At 45.9% G+C, this 15,390-nt stretch overlaps 2 long non-coding RNA genes across 2 annotated transcripts in view; both read right to left on the minus strand.

Moving 5' to 3' along the window:
• Positions 1 to 15,390, minus strand: part of LOC110257252 — a 137,824-nt gene that overhangs the window by 17,522 nt on the left and 104,912 nt on the right. The gene's annotated exons all lie outside the window — the stretch shown is intronic.
• Positions 72 to 6,553, minus strand: LOC110257254. Its single transcript, XR_002339619.1, has 2 exons — positions 2,995 to 6,553; positions 72 to 587 (listed from the first exon to the last, which is right to left on the minus strand). It is a non-coding gene; the product is annotated as an uncharacterized LOC110257254 (long non-coding RNA).

Here is a 15,390-nt window from a genome sequence, read left to right on the forward strand (position 1 = left end):
GTAAGAGGCCCCAGTGGATCCTGAGTCTTTGCTGTGTGATGTGATCTTTTGCAAGGTACTTTCCCTCTGTGGGCCTCACTTTTCCTCCTCTGTACGTGGAGATGTTAGGTCAGATTGGCAATCCCTTTTCTTTGTGCTACTTTCTTAGATATATTATACACACACACACATAAATTTTTTTTTTTTTTTTTGGCCGCCCGCGTGGCATGCAGAAATTGCTAGGCCAGAGACTGAACCTGAGCCACAGCCATGACAACGCCAGATCCTTAACTGCTAGGCTACCAGGGGATGCCTTAGACCCCATATCTTGAAAACCTTTTTGTCTGTCAAGTGAACTGCATGTAAGGGATGTAAAATCTTAAGGCGGAATAACGGGAAGAAGCCGTGAAGACACACTGCCTGGGACAGAGTCCAAGTTCCTCTGGCACCTGTAAGCACTTGATGTCCATAGGCAAAAGATGTGATGACAGGGTGGTTGTGGGGGTTACGTGAGGCCACACATAGAAATCACTTACTGCTTGCCAGTTAAAATCACTCAGTGAGCACGTTCTGTTCAAATATTTTTTCGTGTGTACTTAATCCAAGACCTGTAGAAATGGCAATTAAAATTGCAGTCAGCCTAAAAGTGCCTCACAGAATTGATTTAATTATATCAAAACAAAGGGAATATTTTTGTTTGTATAGCTTTATTAAAAAAAATTTTTTTTTTTTTGGTCTTTTGTCTTTTTAGGGCTGCATACGGAGGTTCCCAAGCTAGGGGTTGAATCAGAGCTACAGCTGCCGGCCTATACCACAGCCACAGCAATGCAGGGTCCAAGCCGTGTCTTTGACCTACCCCATAGCTCATAGCAATGCCGGATCCTAAACGCACTGAGCGAGGCCAGGGATCAAACCCATGTCCTCATGGATCCTAGTTGGATTCCTTAACCACTGAGCCATGACGGGAACTCCCTAAAAAAATTTTTTTAAATGATTATTTTTTCCATTATAGTTGATTTACAGTGTTCTGTCATAATCCAGCAGCTCTCAAACTTTTTCATCTTAGGACCCTTTTACATGCTTAAAAACTACTGAGCATCTTAAAGAGCTTATGATTATGTGGGCTATGCTGTATTAGACATCACAACAGGAATTTTGGAAATGAGGATACATGAGCTTATTTATATCCCATTAGCCTTCGGGATGAGATGAGGTCATTGCCTAGCATTTAGATTCTGGAAACTTGACTGCATGATTGGAAGAGAAAGAGAAAAGGGCGTCTTGTGGGAATGGTTTTGACCTTGTGTTCCTCCTGAAAGTTCTTGGCAGATACGCTACGAATCACTGCTTTGACCATCTACTGGGTACTGACCAGGGACCAGCACTGCTGGACCTGGGATGAAACCTGGCTCTGCCCTTGGCCACCTGTGACCTCGGACCGGTCACCTCATCTCTCCTGGAGGCGGTTTCCTCATCTGCATGACACACAGTAACTCTACTTCAGGGACCTTAGGCAAGACTTTATTCCTGCTCTGAACTGTGTGTTAGCAGAATGGTGGTCCCATCATGAAAGTATCAAAACAAGTCTCAGCCACTTCTGCTTTTGTGGTCCCTCGGGGGCACAGGGACTCTCCCAGCCCTCCTGGTATCTGGGCTTCTTGGCCACAAGATGGCAGTATCCTTTGCATCTGGCTGTCCGCAGGCGATGCTGGAGACGCGTTCTGTGGGCGCTGGGAGTACAGACTTGAGTTCTTCCATTTCCACAGCTTCCCAGGAGACCTGGTTCAGGCTGGCTGGCCCACTGGGTACACGCAAAGATAGAGACACTGGTGCCTCTTGGGGCCAGTGGTCCTTGGAGGAGTGCCTCTCCTTTGGCTCTTTTCTGCCCACATCGCACATCCTCCTCCACCCCCACCCCACCCCCACCTCCCCGCATCCCGGCTGGAATCCAGGTGTCCAGCCGAGGCCCTTGGTTCTGTTCTCCGAGGCCCCAAGGAGCTGGGGGAGCAGCCCAGCTGGTGGAGCGCACACAGCTGGGTGGGGCAGGGGAGCCGATGTGCCCACATGTTACGCAGGTGGCTCTCTCTGGCACCGACCCCGGCCCACCTGCCTGGCCTTTCCAGCCCTTCCTGCAGCCAGCTGCACCTCCTGGGTCTCCCAGGTGCCCTGAAAAGGAATGATCTCAATGGCCTCCCCACGGCTGCCCGTCTCCATACACAAATTCCTTCCCCTCCCTTGCATACCACAGCCTCCACAAAACCTCTCCCCAACTGGAAGTCATTTATTTCTGCCCTTGGCCCTGACAGCATTTATCCTCCCAGCTGCAGTGCTGAGGCAAATCTTTTCATCCACGTGTCTTTCCTGTCCTCGAGGTTCGGGCCACACACCTCTTCCCTCTGTGTGCGGAACAGGCCCTGAGGGGGTGTTCGAGGGGTGTGTAACAGCTGCCACATGGGGGCATTGATTGCACGTCCTGCCCTGTGTTAGTGTCATTCATCTTCATCTGGTCCCTGGGTGGCCGTGGACCTGGACAGACTCGGACCCCATGGTAGGTATGCAGGAGGTGTTTGTGGAGTTGATCTTACAGAGGAGATCACTAGTCTGATCCTTTTAGAAAGTGTATGTTTCTGGGAGTTCCTGTCATGGCTCAGTGGTTAACGAATCCGACGAGGAACCATGAGGTTGCGGGTTCGATCCCTGGCCTCGCTCAGTGGGTCAAGGATCCAGAGTTGCTGTGAGCTGTGGTGTAGGTCGCAGACGCGGCTCGGATCCTGCGTTGCTGTGGCTGTGGTGTAGGCTGGTGACTACAGCTCCGATTCGACCCCTAGCCTGGGAACCTCCACATGCCGTGGGAGCGGCCCTAGAAATGGCAAAAAGACCTAAATAAATAAATAAATAAATAAAAAATAAAAGGTATATGTTTCTGTCAAAGGTCCCTGGTGTGAGTACAGCAGCCTGGAGCCACCCCTGGGGCTCACCATCCCCACCCCGCAGCAAAAGCAGCCAAAGCCTTACGTTGCTCAGTGTTGACATCCCCAGGGCTGGCGAGAAGCCACACTAGTCCCCAGGGTGCGGGGGGCAGGGCCGGGGGCTGGACTCAGGAGATGGCCCATCATTTGGTCCACTGCTCAGGGTCGTGCGGGCTGCAGAGGGGATCCTCTGCTCTGGGTGAACTTGAGCACATCACCTCCTGTCTCTACTTCCTGTTAAAGACCAGTTTTTGACTATTGAGTGTTTTTTTTTTAAATGGCATTAATGCAGTATAATTTCATTCAATAAACTGCACATGATTTTAGCCCATACGTAATTTTTAAAGATGTGCGCACACACCACACACTCATGAAACCATCACACAAACAAGAGAGTGATGACCTTAATTGCCTCGGAAAGTTCCCTCGGGCTCCTTGCTAATTTCTTCCCACCCCTCCCGCCACTCCCACTCCCACACATCTGCTTTCTGCTACTGTCAATTAGTTTGCCGCTCCTAGATTTTTATGTAAATATGATAATACAGGATGAACTCATTTTTGTCTGGCTTTTTCCACTCAGCACAACAACTTGGAAATTCACCCATGTTACTGAGGTATCAATAATTTATTTCTTCGTATCACTGAGTAGTGTTGCATTGAATGGCTGTACCACAAAGTGACATGCATTCAACTGTTGTTGGACATGGGACTTGTTTTCAGTTTTTCAAACGGCTCTCTGGTGCTGGCCAGGATCCCCAAGGACTCCGCAGGGCACAGGGAACAGTCTCAGATGCCAAACCAAGGCAGCTCAGCATGCCGTTTTACCTACTGGGCTTCCTCCTGCAGCTCAGAGGTTCTCGGCTCTGCTCTGGACTTCAGCAGATCTGGATTCAAATTCCACCTCCACCGCTTAATAACTTCGTGACCTTGGGAAAGTAAGGGATTCTTTCATGTAGCTCAGTTTCCTCACCTCAGGTGACTCTTGTGAGACTTAAATAAGAACATCAGATGCTTTTTTTTTTTTTTTTTCTTTTGAGCCTGCAGTATATGGAGTTCCAGGGCCAGGGATCAAATCAGAGTCACAGTTGCAACGTACACCATAGCTGCGGCAATGCTGGATCCTTATCCCATTTTGTGGGGCTGGGGATTGAACCTGTGTCCAAGAGCTGCAGAGACGCCGTCGTCCATCGCAGCACAGTGGGCCCTCCATGAGATGCCTAATGCTTGATGGTAGCATCCCACACATCAATCTTTCTGGGCAAAAATTTCCCAATTATATGATCTGAAGTTTGAAAATGGGAATTTGAACATTTTGGATGTAGGTCCTTTCAACCCTGCTGATTGTGAGAAGGAAAAATGGCCCCTCAAGCACCGTGCTGTGTGGGAGGTGAGCGGTGGTTGTTGAGGTCATGGCCTTCTCTGCAGCATTCTCCTTTAATTAGTGCCAGTCTCTTAAAAATCCCAAGTCTGTCATTGCTGGGGTGTGACCAGCAGAGCTGCTTTTAGATGTCCATGTCTTTAGGGGCTGTGGCCACTTAGTTAGGGGGACAAGTTTCCTGATCTGCTTCCTAAGAAGGGAAAAGTCTGTAAATCTTATGACTGTCAGATGGAGCCCTGGAAAAAATACCGACGCCTCCGGAAAGAAGGATGCTATCTCCCATTGGTCTGCTTATCTTGGGCTCCTGGCATCCTAATCCTTTTAGGACCACAGATCCCCAGACAGCTGGAAGCAGGCTGGGTCTTAGATAAGAATGCAGGCTCTGCAGACACACAGATGGGTTCAGTGCCAGTCTGGCTGCTTCCCTGAGGCATGAGATTGGGCAAGTTGCTTAAGTGATTAGGGTCTCAGTTTTCTCAAATAACATAAGTATAATAACTATACCTTCTCAGAGGGAAATGAGATGACGTGTGCACACAGGCGGTGCTCAGCTTGGCTACTGTTACCATCATTGCAGGATCTCTGGGAAGACCACCAGGCTGGTCATTCTGCCCAGGGTCCACAGCCCCTCCCTCTGATGGTGGCCCCACGCCTGGGCCTGCACAGCCCTGAGAGGGGGCGCCCAGAGCAGCTGGCTCCGTTCTGGACAGCTCTGTGAGTGGAAGTTCTGGTGCTGAGCCCACACCTACCTCCTGAGCACTTCTCACAACTGGCTGGGTTTGTCCTGACACACGGATCATCAGTCTAGTGGCTCCTCAGAGAACCTGCTCTCCCTGCCCCATCCCTAAGGAACACCCTAAATCGCCCCACCCCATCAGCCCTTCTCAGGGACAGAGCTAAAGTTCTCTGACCACCCGATCACTAGCCTCGTCAGTAATGCCTTTTTGTCTTTTTAGGGCCACACCTTCAGCATATGGAAGTTCCCAGGCTACGGATCGAATCGGAGCTGCAGGTGCTGGCCTATACCACAGCCACAGCCATGTGGGATCCAAGCCATGTCTGTGACCTACACCACAGCTCACGGCCACGCTGGATCATTAACTCACTGAACAAGGCCAGGGATTGAACCTGCATCCTCATGGATACTGGTTGGGTTCATTACTGCTGAGCCACCACGGGAACTCCTGGTGATGCCTTTGATAGTGGAAGCCAAGAAACCAGGCAAAGGCCAATGGGCCCTGGGCCCCCACTTCTCCTATGTCCCCTCACATAGCTCCTGGTGCAGCATGGAATGTGCTGGACTGTGTCCAGAGCACCAGATCCTCACTCAGGTGGTGTGTGAGGGCAGGTTACACAATCCCTTCTCATCTGGGAGCTGCGACTCATCTGGGGTGGCACCTCTTTCCCTGGTAAAGCCCACAAAGCACCTGACGTGCATGTGGCCACTGCCTGGTCAGGGCTGGTTCCTGTTTTACACTTTGGGGAACGTGCCCCTGAATCCTACGGCTTCATAAAACGACTGGGGCCGCCCGGTCAGGCTGCACCCTACATCAGGCCTGGCCCCTACCCTGCTCACTCACTGCCCCTCCCAGGGTGCCATTCGGAAATCACCCTCCTTGAGGCAGGCATTTGTGGGCCTTGGACTCCTTTTTTTTGGTCTAAACAGAACATAAGTCGCCCTCTATATTCCTGGTAATTAGAGAGGCTAGAAAAGCCACTGAGATGGTAGGAAGGGGTAGTGGGGAGGTGGAAGGCAGAGGCTGTGTGCGTGTGTTGAGGGAGGGGGGAGTAGCAGCCTCTAAGAGCTTCAAGTCCCCAGGCCCTCCCACCATCCCTCAGGCCTCTGTCTCCTCCTCAGACGCCCCCAGAGATGGCAGGGGCCTCAAGGAATTCTAGAATGTTAGAACTGGGCTGGTCTTTAGAAACAAAAGGTCTCCTGCCTCTTAATGTAAATATTTAACTTAGGATAATGACAGAGAATAATTATAAAAAATTAAAATAGGAGTTCTCAGAGTTCCCGCTGTGGCACAATGGGACTGGTGGCCTCTCTGCCATGACAGGACACAGGTTCGATCCCTGGCCTGGCACAATAGGTTAAAGGATCTAGCGTTGCACAGCTGCGACAGAGGTTGCAACTGCAGCTCACACCTCATCCCTGGCTCCGAGATGAGATGCAGCAGGGCTGCCAAAAAACAGAAAAAAGCAACAACAGTACAATTAAAATAGGAATTCTCGGAGTTCCCTTCAGGGCTCAGTGGTCAACAAACCTGATTAGGATCCACGAGGACGTGGATTCGATCTCTGGCCTCACTCAGTGGGTTAAGGATCCAGCATTGCTGAGCTATGGTGGAGGTCACAGACATGTCTTGGATCTGGCATTGGATGGGCTGCGGTGTGGCCAGCAGCTGAAGCTCCAATTCAACCCCTAGCCTGGGAACCTCCATGTGCCATGGGTGCAGCCCTAAAAAGTAAATAAATAAATAATAAAATAAAATAAAATAGGAGTTCTCTTCTGGCACAGTGGGTTAAGGATTCAGCAGTATCACTGTGGCAGCTTGGGTCATTGCTGTGGCGCAGGTTTGCTCTCTGGCCCAGGAATTTTTATATGCCATGGGTACAGCCAAAAGGAATATTAAAATAATCTTATTTATATATCACTGCCCCACCATGCCTCCATATGACAAAGAGAACCCATTTCACTTTTGATGTATATCCTTCCAGATTCTTTTTTTAAATTTTTTAAATTTTTAAAATTTTTTAATTTTTTGTCTTCTTGCCATTTCTTGGGCCGCTCCCGCGGCACATGGAGGTTCCCAGGCTAGGGGTCGAATCGGAGCTGTAGCCACCAGCCTACACCAGAGCCACAGCAATGCGGGATCCAAGCCGTGTCTGCAACCTACACCACAGCTCACGGCAACGCCAGATCGTTAACCCACTGAGCAAGGCCAGGGATCGAACCCGCAACCTCATGGTTCCTAGTCAGATTCATTAACCACTGCACCACGACGGGAACTCCCTTCCCGATTCTTTTTTAAGCTTATAGATAGATAGATAGATAGATAGATAGATAGATAGATATAGAGCTAGCTAGCTAGAGATGGATACAGATAAATAGATACAGATATAGATATAAATGGCAATATACTGCAGCATTTCAAAGCACAGGGTCTGGAGTTGGGCTGCATGGGTTTAAATTCTAGCTTTATATCTTACTGGCAAGTTATATAATCCACCCAGGTCACTGTTTTCCCATCAGTAAATTGGAGATCACTGCCTTGGTACATTAAGGCGGTTCTGAGAAATAACCAAACAAACCCACATAAATCATTTAGCACAGTGGCTACTGTGTAGTAAGTACTCAGTAAGCATTTTAATCATTTTATTAGTATTGATGTTTTGTAACCGGCTTCTTTCATTAAATGGTTCTTAGATACATTTTCATCTCAGATTGCGCATTATCTGTGGCTGTTTTTGCACCACAATGGCTGAGTTGAAGAGTTGCAACAGGGACTATATGGCCCATGAAGGCTAAAATGTTTACTATCTTGCCTTTTACAGAGAAATTCTGTCAATCTCATGGTCTAGAGCAGTGAGTTCAAACTGTATTCTACAGAAACCTAGGGTTCCCCGCAGGGGAAAGAGGAATAGCCCGGTCCTCTTATGTGTTAAGATGAACTATTTGTTCTATCAAACATAAGGAAGAAACTATACCAATTCTCTACAATATCTCTCAGAGGATAGAAGCAGAGGGAATACTTCCAATCTCAGACTACGAGGCCAGCATTGCCCTAATGCCAAAACCAGACAAAGACTTTACAGGAAAGCAAAACCATAAACCTCTGTCTCTTGTGAACATAGAGGCAAAAGACCTCAACAAAATATTAGGTGATCAAATCCAACAATGTATGAAAGGAATTATATACCACTATAGGTATGTAAGGTTGATTCAACATGTGAAAATCCATTCATGTAATCTATCACATAAATAGGCTAAAAAAGAAAAATCATATTGATTACATCAATAGCTAAAGAAAAATACTGACACACTCCAATATCGATTCATGATAAAAACTCTTAGTGTCCTCACTTGATAAAGAATATCTACAAAAAACCTCTACCTAACATCATGCTTAATGGTACCCACTAAACCCAGGTACAATGCAAGGACGTCCCCTCTCATCACTGCTTTTCAAACATGTTCTAGGAGTCCTTGTAATGCAATAAGGCAAGAAAAGGAAATAAAAGGTATATAGAATGTAAAGGAAGAAATAAAACTTTGTTTGCAGATGACATGACCGTCCATGTAGAGCACCCCAAATAATTTGGGTTCAAAGAGCTTCCAGGTTGGTGAACACATCCGTGTACCAGGAGGGCAGTGCACCCCAATTCCATGGGGACAGAACCTCACCTTTATACCTTGAGACTTCCCAGACCTCACCCTAGGCAGCTCTTCATCTGGCTGTTAAGTGTATCTTTTATCATTTCCTTTATAAACTGGTAAATATAAGTGTTTTCTTGAGTTTTGTGAACTGTTTTAGCAAATCATCAAAGCCAAAGGGGTGGGGGTCATGGGAACCTCTGATTTGAAGCCAAATCAGAGAGAAGTTAGGGGTGACCTGGGGACCTACAACTTGCGAGTAGCCTCTGAGTAGGGGAGTCTCCTGGGACTGAATCCTTACCCTGTGGGATCTGACACTATCTCCATGTAGGTAGTGTCAGAATTGAATTAAATTAGAGGACACCCCTCTGGTGTCACAGAATGCTTGGTGTGGGAAAAACACACACTCATTTGGTGACCAGAAGTGTCAGAAGTGTTCTGTGTGACAGTAAAGGAAAAAGACACAAGAAGAGAACTGTAGGTTTTTCAGTGTAACCACTTATGGCAAAACATAAAGATTTGCCAAAGCCATCAGGTAGATACCAAGACAGTAACTTTATGATACTCTATCCTTTCTTTGTACTCTTGAAATATCTCATAAATTAAAAGACTTGATATATAAACATGGAAAATATTGCCAACAGTTCAGAAGGCTACACAATGAAAAAGAAACATCCAGTTCACTTTAGATCCATGGTTCTCCTCCTCAAGGACACTCACTATTACCAATTTCATGTGCATCTTTCAGGAATCATTTGCAAATGCAGGCTTTAAGATCCAAAGAATGACTCCACTCAGAACCATCATGAACCATCCTTACACACGTGGACGTCTGACTCCATCATCCATGTGGGAAGCAGGTTGCACACTGAGGCCTCCCATTCGGACAGTCTACTTTGGGACCCCTTTATTTTGGACGTTCATTGGAAACCACTCTTTGTTTTCTCTGTCAGTGGACCCTAACACACCTGTATGTCTTTTCTGGTTGGAGACTATGTGGGCCTCTCTTTTGAACTAGAGCCAGCTTCTCTGGAGAATGATGACGTCTATGAAGTACCCTCCAAGGATTCCTAGAATGAAATTTTCAAATGCCAAACTCTCCCTCCCTTCCTCTCTCTCTCTCTCTCTCTCTATATATATATATATATATACATATAGATAGATATTTTTTTTCCAATGCCTCCCCCTGCAGCATCTGGAAATTCCCTGGTCAAGGATGGAACCCATGCCACAGAGCAACCCAAGCCACTGCAGTGACAATGCCAGATCCTTAACCCGTTCGACTGCAAGAAAACTCCCAAAATACCTATAGTTCTGGTCAAACCATCCCAAATGTATACTCAACATTTGGTAAGAATCAGTCCAGCCATTTCCTTATGATGGGGTACACAAACAGACAAGAAGTCCCCAACTTCCTTTTTATATTATATGGATAAATCCCTTACTGCCCTCTTGCTCTGACCTTCAGGAAAAACAAGGGAGAAAACTTATAAAATGGGAGCCTCCTCAGCACAATGTTCTGTACTTTGCACTTTTTTCATATTTATCACAACATCTTGAAATGATTCCATGCTTCGTATCAATCCACATAGTTTTGTCCTTCTATTTATAGTATAAATACTGGTTCAATTTCATCTGTGAATATACTGGGGCTAAAATAGTAATAATCTTATTCTTTCTAAAGTCAAGTCCTTAAAATTAGGAGGTTGGGATTAACATATACACACTACTGTATATAAAATAACCCACAGCGACGGACTGTATAGCACAATACAATTTGTAATGATTGTAATAATCTATAATTTGTAATAATCTATACGGGAGAAGAATCTGGAAAATATATACATGTATCTGAATCACTGTGTTGTATGTAGGCCTGAAACTAACATGATGTTTTAAATCAACTATACTTCAATTTTTTAGAAAAGTTTTTTAAAAATTAAAATAAAATAGGGAGTTCCCTTGTGGCCTAGTGGTGAAGGATCTGACATGGTCACTGCTGTGGTGCAGGTTTGATCCCTGGCCCAGGAACTTCCACGTGCTGTGGACACAGCCAAAAAAATAAATTGAAGAATAAAATACATAAGATAAAATCTTAATTTGTGCTAAGTATAGGATGACCAAACATCTTTTTGCCTGGGACTTTTTCACTTTTACTACTTCATGTCCCACATCCTGGAAAATTCCTTAGTTCTGGGTGACCTGGGATGTGTGGTCACCATATTTAAGGACCATAAAAATACCAGGCAAGTTTGCATAGGAGCTGGTACCTTATAACCATGTGAGGAGTAATTTTTACTTTTGTCCTAAAATTAAATTATTAACCAAATAGTTTCTACATAAGGTAAGTGTTTTCATGGGACTTTTGTTATGATTGTTGGGAACTGCCTCACTCTGCTAGGTGGCTGCATAATATTCCATTGTATGACTTCACCATAATTTTATTAAACCCCTTCCCTAGCAACCAGTCATTTCATTTCTTCCCAGTATTTTGTTGGAATAAACAGGTCTGCCATAAACATCCTTATTTTATAAGATTTTTATTTTTTCTATCATGGTTGATTTACAATGTTCTATCAATTTCTGCTGTACAGCTGTGACCCAGACACACACACACACACACACACACACACTCCTCTAAATGTCCTTATTTATCTGTTCTATAAACTGGTAAGTTCTTCACAATAATTTGTTCTGAAAATAAGTTTTTCCTGCTCAACATAAAACTTAAAAAAGCCAGAGGATTAAAGACTCTTTCATCTCAGGCCCTCTGCGAGTCTCTTTTGCTTCAGGTGACTGGGCTGAAGATGAGTTTAAAAGCGGTTGGCAGCCAAGGCCCTGGGAAGGAAGCCCAGGGAAAGGGGAGGCTTCCCGGGGTACAAGAGGGAACAAACAGCTCCATGCTGTAGTTCCCAGCTTGGACGCGGTGTTTATCAAGGCGGGTGGGAGACAAGCTGGCTAGACTTCGAGGGGTCCAGTGCTGGCCGGGAGCAAAGCTGAAAGACTGGAGCCATTCAGCTGTGTTCTAAAAAGGGCAGGGAGAGGAAGGACCGACAAGCCCAGACACACACTGGGTGGCTGCCGGCTGGCCAGAGCTCTTGGTACAACAAGCCCAATGCCAGGCTGTGGGGCCCAGCCAGCTTTCCCCCTAGGAACCCACCCCAGACTGGGCAAGATTAGGTCAGATCCGAAATTGCTTCTTGGGACTATGAGGAATGGATTTTTACAGAGTATGGGATAATTCAGTACTTTTCCAGAAAGATGGGCTACCTGGGCCAGAAAGGTGGCTTTCGAGCCACATTGTACCTGTGATATGTGTGTATTAATGCCTCCTCTAGCCATCAAAGGGGCTCAGCATCACTCGCCAAACTATTCTATGCAAAATGGTATTAATGAAACACAAGATCCAACAGCCAGAAAAAGTTTGGAAAATCCCAAGTCAGTCAAAATCAAGCAAAATTCTCTACTGTGGCAATTCTCAGATACTTGGATAGGTTAATACCGTACTTCATGAATTTTCAAAAAGGAGGTAAAATTTGTATTGTTTCTCAAATTTTGAGTCCTCAGAACACAACCCTACCCCCAACCATGGAATAATAACATCTTTGCTAAATGCCAATTTTAATTTTAATCCATAGCATAAGGCTTAAGCCAATAGGCCTACTCTTAAATGCCCAAGGATCTGGGAGAGAGAGACCTGTGGAATACGGGCTGTGTGAGATCTTAGGTGCTTCCATGTCCCGCAGGAAAGCACAGTGGGCACCTTTCACAACAACTGACGTTTCACAATAATTGACTTTCATGAGCGTGAGGGACTCTCCTGAAATCCTGGGGAGTAGCCCCATGCTGGCCCCAACAGTTGAGCGACTATGGCAGAAAAGCTCAGGATTGCTCCAGCCCGTATCTCTTCACTCACTTCTCTTAGTTCCAGAGACTCAGCATTTCACATAACCACAGCGGTCTCTGAGGGCCTCCGTGTGTTGGGCTGGGCACACAGGGCACCATGGGAGAGATGGGTCTGAGGGTGCAGAGAAGATCACGTCATCCAATTAGCATCCTCCTTGCATGGCTCTATGACTATGACTCCATCTTTGCTGATGCATCCTTTTAGGTCTAAATGCAAAGCCATCTGGGGAGGACCACCAGTGGCCTCTCTGTCCTGAGATCTGTATGAAAAGAGCTGTATTGTGATGCGGAGGAGGATGGAATGCCCTAGAAAGAAGCTGTATTTGCCAATCTTTCCCATCCTTGAGTCATTGGGTAAGGCTGGTACCTTCTATGGAGGGTCCCTTCCTCTAGAAAAAAACTGGAAAATGAAATGTTAAGGCATCGGAGAGAGTTGAGTCTTAGTTCATTCTGCCACTAACTTGCTGATTGATATTAGAAAGTCTTGGAGTTCCTGTTGTGGCTCAGTGGTAACGAACCCAACTAGTATTCGTGAAGATGTGGGTTTGATCCCTGAACTCAGTGCGTGAAGTATTCAGCATTGCTGTGAGCTGTGGTGTAGGTCACAAACGTGGCTTGGACCCTATGTTGCTGTGGCTGTGGTGCGGGCCAGCAGCTGAAGCTCTGATTCAACCCCTAGCCTGGGAACTTCCATATGTTGTGGGTGAGGCCCTAAAAAAACCAAAAAAAAAGAAAAAAAAAAAACAACCTAAAAGAAAGTCTTTTCCCTCTCTGAGCCTCACATTCTCCCTCTGTAAAATGAGACAGTCAAATTATTTCAGTTATTTTCTAACTTTTGGCCAGAAGACAACTTTGGCCAAAGTCAAACTTTATCCCATAGACAACAGATAAGTTTTTAACCAAGATGTCTTTAAGGTACTATTACATCATTACAACATGAAATGTTTACTATAAAAGTCAGGATAGAGGTGCCTTTAGGAACAAAGAGGTAGCTGGGAATGAGTCAGGGCACATAGTGTTCTGTGTGGTTGCGAAAGTCTATTTCTTGACCTGAATGATAGTTATAACTGGTGTTCCCCTCAGAATCATTCAGTAAACTACACAAGGATTGTATACTAATGCATTCTAAAGTTCTAATCACTGAGAACACCAATGTGTCAATTACGTTTAGCTGCAAAAGTCAGAAACTCCAAAATAACAGCAGCTTAAATAAAATAGAGGTTTATGTCCCTTTCAGGTAAATGAAGTCTAGAGGTGAAGAGTCCAGGCACCCAAGGTAATAAGAACTCGGAGATCATCAAAGACTCAACACGCTTTTTGCCAACAATCTTCCTTTTTTTTTTTTTTTTTTTTTGCTTTTTATGGCCCCACTCGGCACAAGGAGATTCCCAGGCTAGGGGCTGAATCAGAGCTACAGCTGCTGGTCTACACCACAGCAATACCAGAGCTGAGCCACAGAATCTGGGACCCATACCATGGCTCACAACAATGCCAGATCCTTAACCCACTGAGCGAGGCCAGGAATCAAACCCTCAAGCTCATGGTTTCTAGTTGGATCCATTTCTGCTGCACCACAAAGGAAACTCTTTGCCCACTATCTTTAACGTGGGCTTCCAATTCAAAGTCCAGGGTGGCTGACTCAGCCCCATCATCATGCCCGTATTAGAGTCAGTAAGAAGAGGATGAGAAGAAGAGCATACCCCCTTGCTTTAAGGAAACCCCCAGAAGTAGCCCTCACAACTTTTCCTTACCCCCTCTGACCTAAACTTCATCACGCAGCCAGATCTAGCTGCAAGGGAGGCTGGGAAATGTAGTCTTTAATCTGGGTGGCCATGGATCCACCCAACTGTAGTTTCCACAACAAAGAGAAAAGGGAAGGACAGAATGAGGGGGAAACCAGCAGCATCTGCCAGGACCTACTAATGGATTTTCATTTCTGATGTGTTGAAATTTAACAGGTGACCAATACTGGTGTCTTTGCTAGTTGTGAGTCAGAGTTTTAAATACAGCTTGAGGTACACAAAATGAGATGTATATTAATAGTTTGTGGAACAGCAGAAGCACTTAGAGAATGTAGCTTAAAACCCCTGAACTAGAAAGTCCTAATGAGATTTTTCCAGTATTGACACTCTAGAATTCTATGAAAGCCCTGCCCCGGTCTGTGAGCTGACAGTAGGCTTTCTTTCCGGGGACTGGCAGGGGAATTCTCGTTACCTTCAGGACTGAGAACTGTACTCTTTGTTTCTTCTGAGTCAGCACAGCCCTGGCCAAACATGTTGAAAAGCCTGTCATTCAGCAGCCTTGCCTCTTGGGCTGGGAGTTCCCTGGAGGAGGTGTCGTTTACTGAGGCATTTATAACTCAGTGTTTCAAAGCCGTGGCAGATGCTTAGCAAGGAGAGGCTCAGGCTTTCCTCAAGAGTTTCAGAGCTTTTTAGAGCAGAGAAGCCTATCCTGGGTTCAGCGCTCTCTTTTCTTCAGTGGAGGAAGAAATGATCCAGAAATGATCCAGCTGAGAGACTTACTGGAAATCACCAGCAACTTGCCTCAGGGCTGGGCCACGTACTGACACGTCTTCACACTATTCATTACCATTAACTATAATAGCTTGCATTTAATGTACACTTTCTAGGTTGCCAGGCTCCAAACTAAGCATATTACATGTATTAATTATCTCACTGAACCCTCACAACAACCCTGAGAGAGAGGTACATTTAAAAAAAAATTGTGGGGGCAGGTCCCTGGTGGCTCAGTGGGTTAAGGATCTGGTGTTGTCACCACAG

The sequence above is a fragment of the Sus scrofa genome, chromosome 16 (assembly GCF_000003025.6).
Source record: "Sus scrofa isolate TJ Tabasco breed Duroc chromosome 16, Sscrofa11.1, whole genome shotgun sequence".
Classification (NCBI taxonomy): domain Eukaryota; kingdom Metazoa; phylum Chordata; class Mammalia; order Artiodactyla; family Suidae; genus Sus; species Sus scrofa.